Source organism: Saccopteryx leptura, chromosome 2 (genome assembly GCF_036850995.1).
Source record: "Saccopteryx leptura isolate mSacLep1 chromosome 2, mSacLep1_pri_phased_curated, whole genome shotgun sequence".
In the NCBI taxonomy this organism is placed as follows: Eukaryota; Metazoa; Chordata; class Mammalia; order Chiroptera; family Emballonuridae; genus Saccopteryx; species Saccopteryx leptura.
In genome coordinates this window covers 328284394-328304526 of record NC_089504.1, presented here as the reverse complement: position 1 = coordinate 328304526, position 20133 = coordinate 328284394, and the positions used below count along the sequence as shown (strand labels likewise).

The following is a 20133-nucleotide window of genomic DNA, read 5'->3' as shown; positions in this document are numbered from 1 at the left end:
CTTTTGGCCCAAAACAGACTCTCCACACCGGGCCTGTGCTGCAGCCCGGCACCGACAATGACACCTTTGCGATTTCGTAAGTTTCCCCTATCCTGATTTGTTCTCTGCATCCTGCTGCTCAAGGGTTACCAGCTGCAAAAATTTTGCCTCATTGGTATGTGTTTGCGTGGCTGCGCCATATGTGTATAAGGCTTGTATAAGGCTCTGGGTGCTTGCGATTGAGAGACTGGGGATTGTGGATAGCACGTTGCCTGCCTGCCACTGTGCGGAGCCATTCTTGCTGTTTGTTTGTCAGAGTAGAGGTTTTCTCCTGTTGTGTGCTTGTCTGCTGTTGTGAGACTTTTTTAAACGGAATGGCCCAACTGTTTTCAACTCTGCAGGATCCACCCAGCAATCCCCATCTTGGGGCTTTGCTTGAATCCACCGAGCTGACCCCAGCGCCCAGGGCCAACACTGAAACCATTCGAGACCCTGGCTATTAGAGAGCAAGAGAGAAGGGGGAGAAGGAGCGGAAGAGAAGCAGATGGTTACTTCTCATGTGTGCCCTCTCTGGGGATCGAACCCCGGGCATCTGTACACCGGGCTGATGCTCTATCTACAAAGCCAACCAACGAGCGCCATCTTTTCTTTTTTCATATTTATGTTCTAATGGTTGTTTGGATATAGAAAAGATGGCTGCCTCATTGAAACATCTTTTTGTTAAGTAGTTTTTTAATTAATCTCTTGTTTTCAAGTATACAGTCATCTACATATTACATGGCTGAAATAACTAACAAAAGGAAGAGAATGAGCCTCAGAGCTCTGATTTCGCCAATGTAGAACCTGTCTCACTTTTTATAATTTTTGTACTTTCTGTTACTTTTATCTGGTTGCAACAGCCAATACTTTTCTTTTATTTAGTGTGAGGATGTAGCGTATTTGCTACACTGTCGAATGTTGCACTTAAAATCTTTTAGAAATTACTTCAGAAGAAGATGATTCTATTATACAGTGGATTATATCATCTGTGGGAGCGAAGATTGAAGATAAATGTTAAGAGAAAATAAAGTAACTGTAGGAAAGTTGAATCATATAAGAAAAGAAAAGGTTAAAAAATCTTAGCCCCAATTTCTGACCTAGTGACTTTTTCACTGCCCTTGGGTTATTTAATTGATAAAAGGGAGTAGTATGGTTTTGTTAAAATAGAAGATTAATTAGTTTGAATTCTACTTTAACCCTTTGAGTAGTGAGTTTTTTTCATGCTCACTGATCCCTGGGAGTGAGTTTTTTTCAAAAAATGAAATTAGTTACAGTTATAGTTTTATTAAAGTCATGTTTGTTTGATAACCAGTTTATGGAGACAAGAAGAACATACCGTTGCCTTTTTTTAATATTGCCTTACACATTTTTAAAAATAAAATTTTTGTTATCATGCAATTCTCGCATACCTTCTGTACATAAAGAAGTATTGTTATTAGCAGAATCTCAAATGTGTGCTCACATATGATGATATTCTTAGGACAGTTTATAGGTATTTCTATTCCTTACGTTTAAAAAATTTTCAAACTGGTATTCCTCAAAACATGGATGCAGCAAAGTGGTTCGTTACGTTCAGTGCACACTACCCTGTGTCCCTCTGTTTACGTCCCTTCTTGTAGTGTGCTGACATATGAAACATTTTCGTTGTGGCTTATCCTTTGAGGCTGTTGCAAGGACTAGCTTTGGGAAGTGCTGCCCTGAAAGATGAAGGCTGTCTCCTACTGACGATGGTTGGCCTCCTCTGGGTGATTTCCTGTCTTTCACAGACTCCTCCAAAAGCTGATCCATAAGCTTCAGTCTGAAGTCACATAGCTGTAGTCTTCACCTGATTCACAGTATGTGAGTTCAAAGCAGCAATGTCAGTTTCATGAAAAAAGTTTTATATACCATTTTATGGTTTATCTTACATTTCCTGTGAAACTTATTTGCATATCAGCCTTGTCAGTCAAACCCACATTCTAATTATACCTAACCACACTTAGTGGCTTGGTAATGCTTTGCCCAGTAGTGTAATCACTTATGCCAGTTTTAATCATGAAGTCCTCATGAACTGTAGTTAGCATGTTGACCTCTCTTTTGTCACGCCGTCTTTGAGCTCACATGATTGTACTATGTCTTGAGATGCATTCACCCTTTTTTATATTCTCCAGCTCAAAGTTTAAAGATGAACATGTATGATCGTACTCTGGGTGGTCAGGAGGCACGAGGATGTACACGAATGTTCATACTACTCAAAGGGTTAATGAAAATTTAAAGTGTGTTGTGGCTTTAAATTCTTAAGTTTAGAATTTTGACGTTTGAATAGATCAATAATATATAATTCTTGAAAAATTTTATAGATATAAATATTATTATAGTACATATTGTATGTTATTTAATTCTTCACCTGTTCAGGTCAGGCTCACTGGTTTAGAAGAATTTCCTCTGAGAGGAATTTGAGAGTTAGAATTTTTTTTTTTTTTTTTTTTTCCTTTCTTTTTTCTGAAGCTGGAAACAGGGAGAGACAGTCAGACAGACTCCCGCATGCGCCCGACCGGGATCCACCCGGCAGGCCCACCAGGGGCGACGCTCTGCCCACCAGGGGGCGATGCTCTGCCCATCCTGGGCGTCGCCATGTTGCGACCAGAGCCACTCTAGCGCCTGAGGCAGAGGCCACAGAGCCATCCCCAGCGCCCGGGCCATCTTTGCTCCAATGGAGCCTTGGCTGCGGGAGGGGAAGAGAGAGACAGAGAGGAAAGCGCGGCGGAGGGGTGGAGAAGCAAATGGGCGCTTCTCCTGTGTGCCCTGGCCGGGAATCAAACCCGGGTCCTCCGCACGCTAGGCCGACGCTCTACCGCTGAGCCAACCGGCCAGGGCGAGAGAATTTTTAAGAAACCTACTTTATAGCTTGGGACTATGCGGGATTAGAACACGGAAGAAACAACAAGCCACTGTCATGTCTGCTGCACACATGCTATGTTGTAGATGGAGAACAGTGTTCGACTTACTTCAGTGACCCAGGATCCAGAACTTGGCTGTCTCTGGGTCAGAGAATGGGAAATCACAGACCAAATCAACACCACTTTTGGCACTCAGTTTTAAGAAGTAGAGTGTAGAGTAAATTATCAGAAAGCACTGGCCCTTGTAGGATAAGTGCCATATAATGAAAACAGATGGAATCAGTGCCTACTTTCTAGAAGTTTATATAAGATTATAGATTATGACTCTGACAGTAGGAAATTAGTATAAATAACACATTCATAACATTGATACATTAATATGAAGAAAGTATATCTCATTGTTACGAAGGTCTCCTGTCTATGAAAGGACATGTTATGTACCTAATATTTGTATGTTTAGTGCTTTGAATTGAATCAGAAAGTTTCATATGCTACTAAAGCTTTTCCTCAGCTGTTGCTTTATAATATCTGACAATATTTTTTACCCTATCCATGGAGACCCCTTTCTTTCACTTTTCAGATAAACTTTTTACAGAACAAACACAAAATTCACATCCAAGGAACTGATCTTCCTGACCCAATTGCTACGTTTCAGCAACTTGAACAGGAATATAAAATCAATTCCCGACTGCTTCAGAACATTCTGGGTGGAGGCTTCCAGATGCCTACGCCTATCCAAATGCAAGCCGTTCCAGTTATGCTGCATGTGAGTATGAAGGTTTAGTATGCCTCTAACATTCTTTCTTGTCTTTGCTTACTCTCTTTTCTCTGTCTCTGAAATCTTCCTTTCTACCTCATCCCTTCCTCTGTTGAGTTCCTTACCTTGCTTTTAAGGTGTTTCTCCAGTGTGTGTGCCTTCATAAAACTTGTCCTGATCACTACAGCTAGATGTGATCTTTTTTTTTTTTTACCAATACTCCACTATCACCCTGGTCTCCATGGTACTGTGTTTTTTTCTTGCAAAATTTGTCTTATACTTCACACTACCATGTATTTGCACTAATTATATTTATCTTTTACTAGAGCATAAACACTCTGAGGATAGGGACGATGTTCTGTTTATTCATCCATGATTTAATTTATAATTTCCAGGAACTAGTTTAGAAATACAGAATTTTTGTACTAACCTAATATTTTCCCCCAATACTATTTATTATTGCAGTATACTTTACATATAATAAAATACATGGATTTTAAGGGCACAGTTTAGTGAGTTGCAGTGATGCATATCCTATGTACTCATCTCCCCAGTGAAGAAGTGTAACACCTCTGTTACCCCAGAAAATTCTTGTGCCCTTTCCATTCTTCCCTCATCCCACCCCTGCCCAGAGGTAACCACTCTTCTGATTTCAATTGCCATATATTAGATTTGTCTCTAGAATGTCATGGAAGTGGAATTATTCATTATTTATTGTTTCATTTCTGGTTTCTTTTACTCTTCATACTGTTTTTGAGATTCATTCGTGTTGTTACTGAGTAGTAGTCTGTTGTATGAATGTATCACGATTTGCATACCTACTTGTTGATAAATGAGTGAACCTATTAAATATTTGGAAATTAAGTTTTTCTAATACTTCTTTTTGTAGTGATGAGAGCTGACTTTTTCCCCCTACATAACCAAGGTGGCCTTCAGTTCTGGTAGTCATAAAATATCATACTGGTTCTTTTCATTTTCTTCGGGAACTAAAATGAGAATACATTTGAATGATGTTACTGACTCAGAGTAAATTTGCTTTTAATTTTTTTTGAAGATTATTTCTGTCATGACTTAAGCTCAAAGCTTTAAAAATCATAGTAACTTACTGAAGAGTGGAACCTGTTACTCTGTCACTCAGGTTATCATCACTTTTTATTTCAGCCATTTTGTTACTTATTACACCTTCCCTGGGGATTGAGCAGAACAACTATCAGGACAAAAAGTTGGTTTTGTAATTTTGTTTTGATACATAGTTTAGTGGGAACGAACAATTGAAATAGTAGAGCCTGGCCTGTGGTGGCGCAGTGGACAAAGCACTGACCCAGAACACTGAGGTCACCAGTTTGAAACCCTGGGCTTGCCTGGTCAAGGCACTTACGACAGGTAACTACTACAAGTTGATGCTTCCTGCTCCCCCTCCTCTCTCTCTTTCTAAAGTCAATCTAAAAGTAAATCAATCTCTAAATAAAATCTAAAAATTAAAAAAAAATGAAAATAATTAAGATTCTGGACTGTTTTTGGATTTTAGTTACATTCTTGCCCCTGTTGAAATGGATCCACAGGCAGTTCTGAGAAACTCTGTTGGGGTGGTAGTGGCAGGGGAGTATAATATTAGAAAAGTGGATATGGGAGAAGTAAGCAGAGTGATAACATGAATGATTGGATTTAGCGCATATGTTTTATTTGTTCTTTGGTTGGTAGTATTTGACCAGGCTCTGAAAAATTTGTGTAGTTTTCCTTGTATTTAATATACTCTGTTTTTAGGGTCGAGAACTTCTGGCTTCTGCTCCTACTGGGTCTGGAACTACATTGGCTTTCAGCATTCCCATCATAATGCAACTGAAACAACCCACCAGTAAAGGCTTCAGAGCCCTGATTATATCACTAACACGAGAACTTGCCAGCCAGATATGACCTGTAGCGTCAGTCATCTTTCTTATTTGAGGACAATAAAAATTCTCAAAAGAGTAAGGCTGTGTTTTTGTCATGGTCAAGTATTCTGTACAGAGCACACTTTAGGTATGTATTTTATTGCATATAGGCAAATCTTTTCTAAAACATGATTTTAACATTTGTGTTTTGGCAAATGCTTAAAGATTCTTGAATTTGAAAGGCTATATTAGCTAGGTGCTCTAAAATTTATTTTTCTAGCCTAGAAAAATGAAAACTTGCCTAAGTTTTTGAGAAAGTAAAACTATACAGTCATCTGCCCCACCCTCCAATGTGCTTAATGTAAAATACATGTCAAGTATGAAATACCTTTATAACAGGACTGTATTCTGAAAACAATACAATATGTAACAGGTTGGAAGAGTTTGGGTTTTATGTCTTGGAACTCTTACTAGACCTGAAGAGACTACTGAATCTTACTAGTCACTGAAGTTCAAGACTGCTGAGATTCCAGGTTAATCGGCACATTATTACAGGTTTAATTGCAGGTATTTATGGAGTGGTAAAGGATTTGTTAACATAAAAGAGATACATCTCATCCAAGTAATTTAGCAGGTAATGTTTTTGTCATTTTCTGTTTTAGATTCACCAGGAGTTAGTACAAATATCTGAGGGGACAGGATTCAGGATACACATGATCCACAAAGCAGCAGTTGCAGCCAAGAAATTTGGACCAAAGTCATCTAAGAAATTTGGTAAGGGATTCATGTTTGAGATGTAGAGCATGAAGGAGATTTAGAAATTACAAATACCCTAACCGACACCTAAGCATTCGTAAAGTGCAGTCATGCATAGAATTAATTTGATTTTAGATATGCTGGAAGAGATCTTCCCTTTCCCACCCAGTTATAGAAATATATACAGTGGTACCTTGAGATACAAGCAGACCAACATACAAAAATATTAAGATACAAGTTGTGACTTGGTCCATATTTTTGTTCAAGATCCAAGCAAAATTCCAAGATACGAGTCGTGATTCAGGAAGCTGCTGCTAGTTGGCGTGTTGGCACAAGGGTCCAGTATCAGCAGCACAATACCAGCATCTCATTCTTTCTCACACGTTACCTGCAGTATCAAGTCAAATCTCATGCACTGTATTTGTTCTTGCATCATTTTTGCATTTTTTACTAAACTTTTTGTGTGATATTATGGGGCCAAAGAAAGTAAGTGTAAAGGACAGTGGTGAGAAGGAGAAGAGAATGATGTCGATAGAAGTAAAGCAAGGAATAATGGAAAAACATGAGCGTGGTGTACAAGTGATTGAACTGGCAAGACTTTACGACCGCAATACATCTACAATTTGTACCATCCTTAAACAAAAAGATGCCATCAAAAGCACAAATCTAGTAAAAGGAACTACAGTTCTGTCCCAATTTAAGGACAAATATCCATGAAGAAATGGAGAAGCTTCTGCTGGTGTGGGTGAAGGAGAAAGAGCTGGCAGGAGATACAGTGACGGAGACTGTAATATGTGAAAAGGTATGTATTATTTATGAAGACTTGAAGAAGAAAGAACCATCAACCTTAAAAGAGGAAGCAGAAGATACATTTAAGGCAAGTCACAGCTGGTTTGAAAATTTCAAGAAGAGATCTGGGATCCACTCAGTGGTGAGGCATGGTGAAGCTGCCAGTGCTGATGTTAAGGCAGCTGAGGAGTACATCGCACATTTTGCTGCGCTTATCACAAAGGAAGGCTACATCCTCCAACAAGTGTTCAACTGTGATGAAACAGGATTGTTTTGGAAAAAAAGTGCCCCAGAGGACTTTCATCACTGCAGAGGAGAAGAAGCTGCCAGGCCATAAACCCATGAAGGACCATCTGACCTTTGCATTGTGTGCAAATGCTAGCGGTAACTGTAAAGTAAAGCCACTGCTAGTGTACCATTCCGAAAATCCTCGAGCCTTTAAGATTCACAAGATTCTTAAAGAATAACTGCAGGTTATGTGGTACACCAGTGCTAGGGCATGGGTTACACAGCACTTTTTTATTAAATGGGTCTCGTCTTTGGTCCTGCAGTAAAGAAATATCTTCAAGAAAATAAACTCCCCATGAAAGCATTACTAATCCTTGATAATGCTCCAGCCCACCCACCTGGTCTTGAAGATGACATTCTCGATGAGTTCAAATTCATGAAATTCCTCTACCTCCCACTCAACACGACTTCAATCTTGCAACCTATGGATCAGCAGGTCATTTCCAACTTTAAAAAGCTTTACACAAAGCACTTGTTCCGCCCCTGCTTTGAGGTGACTGAGAATACAATTCTAACCCTTCGAGAGTTTTGGAAAGATCACTACAACATCGTGATATGTTTACGCATTATCGACTTGGCATGGCAAGAGTTTACAAGAAGAACCTTGAACTCAGCATAGAAAAAGTTATGGCCTGATGTTGTTGCAGACAGGGACTTCAAAGGATTCAAACCAGAGACTGAGACGGAGGTAGAAGCATTGGAGGAGATTGTGTCCCTTGGAAAGTCGATGGGTCAGGAGGTAGATGAGGGTGATGTAAACAAGCTCATCGAGGAACATGAGGGGGAACTCTGAACTGGGGAGTTGAAGGAGCTACAGATGATGCAACATACGGAGCTTCTGCAAGAGATTAGTAGTGAGGAGGAGGTACAGTCGGAGGAAGTGATTTCTACAGTGAAATTAAAGACATGCTGGCAATGTGGGAGAAGCTTTCAAGTTTCATTGAAAAGAAAAACCCAGAAAAAGTTTCAGCTGGTCATGTTCAGCACTTTTTAATGACACTTGTCTGTCACATTTCCGTAACATTTTAAAAGGCAGGCAAAAGCAAACCTCTTTGGATAGTTTTTTATTCAAAAGTCCTGCAAGTGAAAGTGCCAAAAGTGCAGCCAAAAAGGCAAAAACAGGTGATGAAAATATGAAATGAAAAATATGTAATGTTAAGCTTAGGTTAAGTTTAAAATTAAGAAAGTGCATTTTTTTACAATTAAGTTTTTGTGGTTTCATTTTAAGTAAAGAAAGTGCAGTTTTAGTTTTGTTTAAAGTAAAGAAAATGCAGTTTTAGTTTACACTTAGTGTTAAGAAAGTGCAGTTTTAGTTTACATGTCTACAGTGCCTTCATCCCTTCCTCCCTCCATCCTCCTCCGCCATTCATCTCTGTTAGCCACACTCGTCTGTCTCTAAGGTAAGAATACAGTACTATATAACACTTTTTTCTTTTTATTTCATATATTTTATTATGCATTGGTAAAGTATACATGTGTGTTTCTTAATTAAAAATATCTTTTTTCATAATTTAGGATGGTTTGGGGATGTTTCACAGGGCTAGAACAGATTAAATCTATTTCAGTTACTTTAAATGGGAGAAATTTGTTTGATATACAAGTTGACTGACTTACAAACTCAGTTACAGAACGAATTAAACTTGTATCTCAAGGTACCACTGTACTAGTGGTTCTCAACCAAAGTCAGTTCTGCCCTCCATTCCCACCTTACCCTCCAGGAACATGTGGCAATACCTGAAGACATTTTAAGTTGTCACAACCAGGGAAGAGTGCTACTGATCTATAGTGGGCAGAGGCCAGGGATGCTGTTAAACATCCTACGATGCACAAGACAGACCCTACTGGCCTCTGCTGGTTGGTTCAGCGGTAGAGTTATCAGCTCAGCATGTGGATGTCCCAGGTTCAATTTCTGGTCAGGGCACACAGGAGAAGTGCTCATCTACTTCCCCACCCCTCTCACTCCTCTCTTTCTCTCTCTCTCTCTCTCTCTCTCTCTCTCTCTCTCTCTCTCTCTGTCTTCTCCTCCCCTCCTACAGCCATGGCTTGATTGGAGTGAGTTGGTCCTGGGCACTGAGGATGGCTCCATGGCCTCTCCCTCAGGCACTAAAAAAATGGCTCTGGTTGCAACGAAGCCAGGTCCCCAGACAGAGCGTCGCCCCCTAGTGGGATAGGCCGTTGGATCCCAGTTGGGGTGCATGCGGGTGTCTTTCTCTGCCTCCCCTCCTCTCACTGAAATTAAAAAAAACACCCCTACAACGAGAGCTGTCTGACCCAAAAAGTCAATGTGCTAAGGTTGACAAACCCTCCTTTATACTAAATGCTATGGAACTACTCTGCAAGCAAGAATAGCTTACATCCCTACCCAAAGAATCTGATTTTCCCTGTCTTTTCTTTTTAACTTCTGAATAGAATTTCTTTTAAAAAGGATGTTCCTTAGAAAAAAAATTGAAAATCAAATTGTTGATTACAGTGTTGTTGGCTCTTAGAAGTTGAGAAGATAGTCAAATATAAAAATAGAGAAGGGATATTCTAGTTTGCATTGTGATAGATATAAAAATATGTTTGTTAACTTACTGACAGGGAAGAACATTTGTGTAGTTGGTGTAGTGAGTATAACCACTCCCTCCTTTTCCCACTTCAGGGGAATTTAACTGAAATTCAGTAGGCTTAATTCTCTAGTTCAAGAAGGATATACTTGTCTTTGAAACTTGTATCATTTGTTTTTGCTATAAATATTCTTGTGACCACTCCCAATCGACTATTTATTAAAGCAAGATCCTCCAGGAATAGACTTAACAAGGTACAGATTATATTTTAATGTATTTTATGTGTGTTTTCCATCTTTCATCCTTAATTGCTTGTATTGTTGCCTTTTGGAGCTTGCTGTAGGCCATCTTTCAGTAAGTGTTGATGTTGAGAATAATGGTTTTCATTAAATTCATAGAAAAATAACTATCTGGTCTGGAAGAAAGCTACAGATTCTGATAAGCAGCACATAATTCCCCTAGACCAGCGGTTCTCAACCTGTGGGTCGCGACCCCGGCAGGGTTGCCTAAAGCCATCGGAAAATACATAATGCATATCAGGTATTTACATTCCGAATCAAAACTGTAGCAAAATTACAGTTATGAAGTAGCCACCAAAATTATTTTTTGGTTTGGGGTCACCGCAACATGAGGAACTGTATTGAGGGGTCACGGCATTAGAAAGGTTGAGAACCACTGCCCTAGACTTTCAGCAATGCTGTTGGAGTTTATAAGGTTTATGTGAAGCTTTGTTGTTGCTAATGGAACCTCATAACTTTGAGGCTAATGGAATACGTATATTAATTTGTTATCTTATTTTGGCCCTTTTCCTGCTTATTTTCCTTGTACCTTTTGTGGTATAAATGTGGGTCTGAGAAGCAGCATTACAGCTTGACTTCTTCATGCATCCCCAGTTTAGTGAAATGTCTTAGATCTTCCAGTTTAATACCCACAAGTTGTTTTGTTATTTCTTAGTGTTGAATGGCTGGTAGTAGATGAATTGGATAAACTATTTGAAGATGGCAAAACAGTTCAGAGACCAGCTGGCTTCTATATTCCTGGCTTGCACATCCCACAAGGTCAGAAGAGCAGTGTTCAGTGCAACTTTTGCATATGATGTTGAGCAGTGGTGCAGACTCAACCAGGACAGTGTCAGTACTGTGTCCATTGGAGCAAGGTAATTTTAAGTGCTTATAATACCATGTTAAGTAAAAATGAAGCCAAATGGTAGAGTAAAGAATACCCTAGGCCCTGGCCAGTTGACTCTGTGGTAGAGCTTCAGCCTGGTGTGTGGCTGTCCCGGGTTCTATTCCAGTCAGGGCACAAAGGAGAAACAACCATTTGCTTCTCCACCCCTCCGCCTCCTCTTCCTCCTCTCTCTCTCTTCCCCTACCGCAGCCATGGTTCTATTGGTTCCAGCGAGTTGACCCCGGGCACTAAGGATGGATCTGAGGAGCCTCTGCCACAGGTGCTAAAAATAACTAGATTGCGCTCTGACCTGTGGTGGTGCCTTGGATAGAGCATTGAACTGGAACACTGAGATTGCTGGTACAAAACCCTGGGCTTGCCTGGTCAAGGCACATATGGGAGTTGATACTTCCTTGTCTTCTCCCCCCTTCTCTCTCTCTCCTCTAGAAAATAAATAAAAGCTTTAAAAAAATAGCTGAGTTGCTAAGCAACAGCCCCAAGTGGGCAGAGCATCACCCATAGGAGGCTTGCTGGGTGGAACCCGGTCAGGGCACATGCAGGACTGTCTCTCTGTCTCCTCTCCTCTCACTTAAAAAACAAAACCAAAAAAACCCCACAGTGCCCTGGCCGGTTGGCTCAGTGGTAGAGCGTCGGCCTGGCGTGCAGGGGTCCCGGGTTCGATTCCTGGCCAGGGCACACAGGAGAAGCGCCCATCTGCTTCTCCACCCCTCCCCCTCTCTGTCTCTCACTTCCCCTCCCGCAGCCGAAGCTCCTCTGGAGCAAAAATGGCCCGGGCGCTGGGGATGGCTCCTTGGCCTCTGCCCCAGGCGCTAGAGTGGCTCTGGTCACGACAGAGCGGCGCCCCGGAGAGGCAGAGCATCGCCCCCTGGTGGGCAGAGCGTCGCCCCTGGTGGGCGTGCCGGGTGAATCCCAGTCGGGCGCATGTGGGAGTCTGTCTGACTGTCTCTCCCCGTTTTCAGCTTCGGAAAAATTAAAAAGAAACAACAAAAAACCCCACAGAATACCCTGTCTACTTTCAACTTAATTCCTATGTATAAAATGAAAAGAGAACGAACTCACCATAAATATAAAGGCAGACAACAAAATGGAAAAAATAGTTTTGATACAGTATAATGTATTGCAGCAGCTTATAGAGTGTTAGTTAAAAAACCCTCAGCCCCAATATTTGTCTATAAATAAACCCTGCTATCATTAAGAAAATTAATGAAAGTATTTAGCAATATATAATTATAACCTTAAAAATGGTGTATTTTACTGAAAAATATTACTTTAAGAAATAATTTGCTAAGTAGTTAGACATGAAGATTTATTTGACAAAATGTCAAGGTTTATTCTAAAATAGTAGAAGTGTGGGCAATTTATTGTTTACATTTCTTTATATTTTTCAAACTTTCTTGGTAACACTTGTATAACTATAGTAAAAGATTTTTAAAATAACTTTGTCTATAGGTCAGGTCTATATAATTAAGTGAGTGCTCATATTGACAATGGAAAAGTTTATTCTTTAGAGTTATAAATTTTTTCATTTATTTAGAATTTCAGGGGGGGCAGGGAAGCAAAAATTGGCTCTTACAGACAAGCTGGTATGTTTTCTTCTCAGGAATTCTGCAGTAGAGACTGTAGAACAAGAGCTTCTCTTTGTTGGATCTGAGACTGGAAAACTTCTAGCCATGAGAGAACTTATTAAAAAGGTATATTTCAGAAACAGTCTTGAATTTTGATAAAGTTCACTAAGCTTCTATTACTGGTGGGAGGCTGAGCACCTTTCCACATCATCTCATCTTTCATAATCCCGTGGTAAACTGTTCTGTACCTTGGGGCCAGCTCGTGTCCCGAGGTGAAGCGGATCAACTGTTAGAACAGTAAGCTCTCTATTCTCAGCTCAGGGTGGGCTCGGAAAAGACCGACCTGAAGCCATGAAAGCTTTTTTCAACATCTGCACGTGTTATCTACTCCCCGCATCTCCCCCCATTCCTCTTCTGGTTTCTTATGGAAGAAAACAGTATTGTAGAATGAGGACAATGACTGGAGTTTTCTCTTTGTATCCCTTCAGTAAAAACTGAGTAGAAGCCATAGTTAAAAGGTTAAGTACTGAAGGCTTGGGGTGGCGGTGTTGTAAAAGAAATATAAATCCTAAGCCCTGCCACTAGAATTTAGTGTTTTTAGGGGGTAAAATAAATACACTTGTATAAGATTATTTGTGGTAAAGAGTCATAAAAGGCTATGGAGTGTTTTTCTTAAATATTCATATAGTTATAATGGGGCCATCAGGGTGAGTTGAATTGGTTGAGGAAAGCCTTGAGGAGGAAATGCTACTAATCAGGGCCTTGAAGGATTTGTGAGATTATTATTATTATTATTATTTTTTTCTTAAGCTGGAAATGGGGAGAGACAGTCAGACAGACTCCCGCATGCGCCCGACCGGGATCCACCCGGCACGCCCACTGGGGCGATGCTCTGCCCACCAGGGGGCGATGCTCTGCCCCTGGGGGCATCGCTATGTTGCGACCAGAGCCACTCCAGCACCTGAGGCAGAGGCCACAGAGCCATCCCCAGCGCCCGGGCCATCTTTGCTCCAGTGGAGCCTTGGCTGCAGGAGGGGAAGAGAGAGACAGAGAGAAAGGAGAGGGGAAGGGGTGGAGAAGCAAATGGGCGCTTCTCCTGTGTGCCCTGGCCGGGAATCAAACCTGGGACACGCCAGGCCGATGCTCTACCACTGAGCCAACTGGCCAGGGTCGGATTTGTGAGATTAAAAGGTGAAGGGGACAGTACTGGTGGCAGGGAGCAGTTGTAGTAAGTCTCAGATGGGGAGGAACAAAATGAATATGTTTGGAGACTAATGAAGAAGTCACCTGCCTAAGGAGACAGTCTGTGGTGGGAATTAAAGACAATCCGTTTGGACAGGAGAGGTGGGGTCAAGTTAAGAGAATTCACCAAACATTGTTGAAGAATCTGGGGCCACATAATTTTTTAAGGAAAACTGAACAGTGGTGTATAAAATGGGTTGTCATGGAAAGAGACTGAAAGTAAAGAAACCAATTAGCAGTCTTTTAAATTAGGCTGGTTAGACAGAGGAGGAAATAAATGAAGGTGCCAGTCTTAGTGGTGGAGCGTTAACAGGAGCTGGAGGATGAAAAGGAGAGGCGGTTGCAATTACCTGCTGGTGACAAGGGAAGTGGTTAAGAGAATGGGCTCTGGAGCCAGCTACCTGGATGGGAATTCTAGCTTTAGGCAAATTAACCTCTGTTCTACGGTTTCTTCTTTTACAAAGTCAAAATTTTAAAAAGTGTTTTTAACTCATTAGAAACTCACTGTCGTAATTAATGCATTATGAAACACATCAAGACAATAATTTTCATAGCTAACGTTACGGGTTAATCTAAATGAGGAGTACTTTGTAATTTGTTTCTTTCTGTGACAGATCTGGATAGGCTCCAGCAAATCACAGGTTTTATTTTAATTGAATTTAAAGATGAAGTGTAGTAAGTGATGAAAACAATGTCAACTTGTATATTTCCTCTCACAACTTGCCCTGTATCCTTAATCTGTGTATTGTGTAGTAAATGTTCAGATTTAAAACTTAGAATGCTTGATTTAACTTTTTTTGTAATTATGATAGATAATAAAGTGTAAATCAGCACTATTTTTTATAATCAGTTTTATTGAGATACAGTTTTACATACACTAAAACTCACCAATTTTAGGTATACAGTTTGATGAGTTTTGACAATTGTGTACCATCATGTAACCACCATCACAGTCATCACATAGAACAATTCCATCGATTAAAAAAGTTTTCTTATGCCCTTTTGTAGTCAAATCTCCTCCTCCTAAACTCCCTAGCAACCACTGATCTCTTGTTCTGCCTTTTCAATAATTTAATGTAAATAGAATTATATACAGCATGCAGTCTTTGTGTCTGGTTTCTTGCACTTGACAATGCTTTTGAGACTTGTGTTGTACATATTAGTAGTTTGACCATTTTTATTGCTGAGTAATATTTCTTTGTATAGAGTATCACAAATTGTTTATTCATTCACCAGATAATTGACTTTGGGTTATTTTTAGCATTTGCCAATTATGAATAAAGTTGTTATAAATATTGTATTACAAGTCTTTGTGTGGACATAATGTTTTTGTTTCTCTTGGGTAGCATGATAAATGTATGCTTGATCTTATTAGAAGTTGATGAAATCTTTTCCTAAGCTATGTATTTGGGTTTCTGTTTTTCCACATCCTCACTAACAGTATTGTCAGTCTTCTTCATTTTAGCCATTCTCATAGGTGTGTAGTTGTATCTCAGTTTTAATTTGCATTTTCTTAATGGCTAGTGATATTGGATATCTTTTCAAGTCCTTGTTTGCAGTTGGTATGTCTTCTTTAATGAAGTATCAAATCTTTTGCCCACTTTCAAGTTGAGTTTATCCTTTATTATTACATTATAATGTTGTATCAGAACAGTGAGATAAGATGTCTTGCCACACAATCAGTTAGCCAAATTAAGAAATTAAGGTGTCTTTTAATTAACCAGCTGCATGGACCACATGGAGACCCAAGTCGTTCAAATGAATGTGGTGGTGAACACAGTTTGGGGCTGGATTTTAAAGGGAAAATTACATACTGATTGAGGAATGGGGAGGAGAGGAAGCATAGCAGTAAAACAAAGCAGTGAAACAAGCTTTCTTACAATGTTTATCTATAGGGTTAATTCAGGGAGAAACGTTCTGAGAGCACCTGCAACTTTGCAAAGCTAGCCCAAAGTCACAGTCTGGAAAACCAGCCTCAAGGCCAAGAATAGGGTGTCTTTTCAGAAAAAGTAAGTTCTGCTAAAAGTCTCTTTGTTTTAAAGAAAATAAGTTTTGCCAAAAATTATTCATGTTAAGAGCCTTTCTTTTCTACACTTCATTCCCTACTGGTTTTAATTAAATTTTAATCAAATCATTGATTTGTTTTTATTTTCGTAGCTATCCTCTTGTATTGCTGTGTATTGATTTCTGATTACTATTAATTTGATAGAGTTTATTCTCTCTTGAACAAACCTTGTTATAATATTGATTAAACATGATCCTACTGTCAGACAAGTTAAAATCAAAGTAAGAGGACCAATTGCTGCAGACTAAAGGGTAGTGAGCCATAGTAATGAATTAAAATTCTTTGGAACTTACTCTCTGACTGTTCAAATTCTTTTCTTCTTTTTTCTGTGTTTGCCCTAACTAAAGATAGGCTTTCTTTAATTATACTAGAATTATTAGCGTAGAAACAAGTTTCCTTTAATGCTACACATAAGCTACCTTGTTGAAGGAAAAGTAAATCTAAGCGTCTTTTATTTTGTATACGAATAGACTTGAGGCATAACATTTGCTAGAATATATCATATAATAGAGGCTTACTCTGTTACCTAAACCTATTTTTTTTCTCTTTGTACAAACCACTTACAACCTGCACAAACCTGCAACTTACATAAACCCTTGGCTTTCATGAACTTTCTTATCTATTCAGAAATAACTAGCTTTCATAACAACTTACTTTTTCTCTTTTCTTAAAAGTACATTTATACCTTATATCTTCTATTATTAAAACTATACAATCCCTTTTTTTTTTAATTTATTCTTTTTAGAGGGGGGGGGGGGAGAGAGAAGGGGGAGGAGCAGGAAGCATCAACTCCCATATGTGCCTTGACCAGGCAAGCCAGGGTTTTTTTTGAACCGGCAACCTCAGTGTTTCCAGGTTGACGCTCTATCCACTGCGCCACCACAGGTCAGGCCTACAATCCCTTTTTAATCAGACCTTTTAATTTTAAAGATCTTAACCTTCAGTGACAACTTGTTAGTAATAAACAACTTTCTTTTAAAATATGCTTCTTTTTGGAGGTGTCCTCCCCCTAAGCAGCTTGTCGGACATGTGATTAATATTTATAGGTTACTTTACAGGGGTAGCTATGAGCACATATATTTTTTATTTACCTTGTAGCATCTCTCTTAGCAAAGGGACTTAAACTCCCCTTCTGCATGACCCACAGCAGTACATGTATTAAATTTTAAGATGACTCGCTCTAGCCTTCCCCTGACCCAAGCTCCCCCCTTTCCCAAAGTTCAATTATAAAAGAGTTCCATGGTGACATTCCTCAGGCTTCAGTTGTACATAGACCAGCCAGCTTCCAGTTTGTGACTGGAGCAGGGCATGTCGTCTTTCTTAGGGTCAACTTATAGAGGTTGGTGGGACCCATTTGCACCATCTCTGAGGGGGTCTTCAAGGGAGAATAGGGAGAAGGCGTGTCATCCTGCCTAATACAATTCTATATTGGGTGAATTTTTCCTAGTAGGGGCTATATTTAGCTTCTAGTAGAACCTGGGGGAGTAAGTCAGTCAGTCTAGTTTTCACCAGTTTCTAAAATGAATTTAGTTAGGACTTCTTTCAGAGTTTGGTTCATTCCTTCAACTTGTCCTGAGTTCTGAAGCCTGTAAGCACAATGCAACTGCCAATTAATGTTGAGTGCCTTTCCTACTAGCTGTGAGACCTTAGATACAAATGCAGGCTTATTATCAGACCCAATATTAATGGGCAAGCCAAATCTGGGAATATTTTCATATAGCAATTTCTTAACAACTGTTATTGCGGTCTCATTTCTCGTAGGAAAAGCTTCTACCTATCCTGAAAAGGTGTCAATAAAAACTAATAGATACTTAAATCCCTGTGCTGATAGCTTTATCTCCATAAAACCTACCTCCCAATGTTTACCTGGGAAAGCTTCTCTATCCCTATTCCTTTTCACAACTTCTGTTTTGTTTAGTGTTTACTTGGGCACAAATTAGACACTTGGACACTATGGTTTCTGCAATAGCTTTTAAGCCTGGCAAGTAGTAATTTTTCTTAAATGATTAGCTTAGTTTGGCCTAAATGAGTTTAATGTAGCTGACTGATAACCTCTCTGCCCAAGGCTTCAGGTAAGAATGGTCTTTTGTCTGGCAACTCTTACTACACTTCTTTATTTTTAGACATTCCTTTTCTTACAGCAAAATCCTCCTCTAGTTGTTTATAAAATGACTTCTCTGGCAATAAGCATTCTGGTAAAGTCACTAAGACTTCTAAAGGCCCTACTGGTTTTAAAGCGACTTCTTTGGCTGCCTTATCTGCTGCCCGAAGTCCTTTTGCCTCTGTTGAGTTCCCTTTCTGGTGTCCTGGGCAATGAGTACGTGCTACAGTTTCCGGCAACCACACAGCTTCTAGTAAAGCTAAAATATCTTCTTTGTTTTTAATATCCTTACTAGCAGATGTCAGGAATTCTGTCTCCTTATAGGTTGCTGCGTTAATATGGGCAGTAGCAAAAGCATACCTACTGTCAGTGTAAATGTTGACCTTCTTTCTTTTGGCCCACCTGGGTGAGAGTGATCAGTTCTGCCTGCTGAGCTGAGGTCCCGTGGGGCAGGGCTTCGGCCTATATGGTCTCATCAGGAGTTACTGCAGCCACTCCAGTATATCAAACCCCATCTAGGACAAAACTGAATAGCTGTACTTCTGCATTAAATAGAGGTACATCTGGTCTTGCAGTTCGAACAGAGTCTAACACTTCAGAGCAGTCATGCAAGGGACGTTTGGTTCTTCATCAGGCATCAGGCTTGCTGGGCTGATAGCCTGCATCTGAACAAACTTAATTCAAGGCTGATTTATGAGCAGGGCTTGATACTGCGTGATCCTGGCATTAGATATCTACCTAAGCAAAGTCTCTACTGCATGTGGGGCTGTCAGGAACAATTCTTGCCCCATGGTTAGTTTATCTGCCTCTTTTACTAGTATGGCAGTGGCTGCTATGGTCTTAAACAGTTTGGCCATCTAGATGCAAAGGGGTCCAGCCACTTAGAGAGGTAAGCAATAGGCCTGCTCTCTGGTCATGGCCCTAAAGTTTGGGTCAAAACCCCTTTTGCTCTTCCCTTCCTTTCGTGAACAAAGAGCTGGAAAGGCTTGGTAATGTCTGGCAAAGCCAGGGCAGGGGCCTCGATGAGGGCCTTCTTGAGGGTTTCAAAAGCTTCTTGTTCCATATCTGTCCAAATTAACTCTTGGGTTCCTGCTGTACAGGAGTACAAAGGCTTGGCTATCTCTGCAAATGTAGGGATCCACACCCTGCAGTATCCAATTGCCCCGAGAAATTCTCGAACTTGTCTCCTGCTAGTGGGAGTTGGAATTGCAAGGATTGCCTCTATACAACTGGAAGAGGATGCTTCCCCACCTCAATGTGGTAGCCTAGATAGGTCACCTTAGAGGTGCAGCATTGTGCCTTTTCAGCTGATTCCCGGTGCCCCAGAGTCTGCAGTGTTTGTAAAAGTCCCTCAGTGGCTGTCTGGCAGCTTACCTCCGTTTCTGCAGCTAGAAGCAAATCCTCTACGTACTGTAGCAGCGTGCATTCTGGATGTTCCTGGTGGAAGGCGAGCAGGTCCTGATGTAGTGCCTTATCAAAGAAGGTTGGTGAATTCTTGAAGCCCTGTGGTAATCTGGCCCAGGTTAGTTGTCCTGAAATGCCTGTCTCTGGGTCATTCCACTTGAAGGCAAAAAATGGGCTGACTTATAGGGGCCAGGGGAATACTGAAGAAAGCATCTCTCAAATCTAAAACCATGTAAATTTTCAAGTCCGGTGACAACAGGCTTAAAAGTTTGTAGGGGTTAGGCACAGTTGGGCGTATTGTCTCAACCCACTTATTTACCTCTTGTAAGTCCTGGACTGGATGACAGTCTTTGGTGCCTGGCTTCTGGACAGGCAGTAAAGGAGTATTCCATTGGCATTGGCAAGGAACATGAATACCAGCTTCTACCAGCCTCTTAATATGGGGGGTTATTCCCTTTTTAGCTTCCCCTGACATAGGGCCCTGGTTGGCAAACAGGCTTGTGAGCCACATGTGGCTCTTTGACCTCTTGAGTGTGGCTCTTCCACAAAATACAATGTGCGGGCACTACCTCGATAAGGAATGTACCTACCTATATACTTTAAGTTTAAAAAATTTGTCTCTCAAAGAAATTTCAATCATTGTACTGTTGATATTTGGCTCTGT

The 20133-nt window shown here is 40.4% G+C and overlaps 1 pseudogene; it reads left to right on the top strand.

Annotated features, from left to right (window-relative positions):
* The first annotated feature begins 57 nt into the window (after positions 1-57).
* LOC136392262 (probable ATP-dependent RNA helicase DDX52) lies at positions 58-12861 on the top strand (annotated as a pseudogene).
* The last annotated feature ends 7272 nt before the right edge of the window (positions 12862-20133 follow it).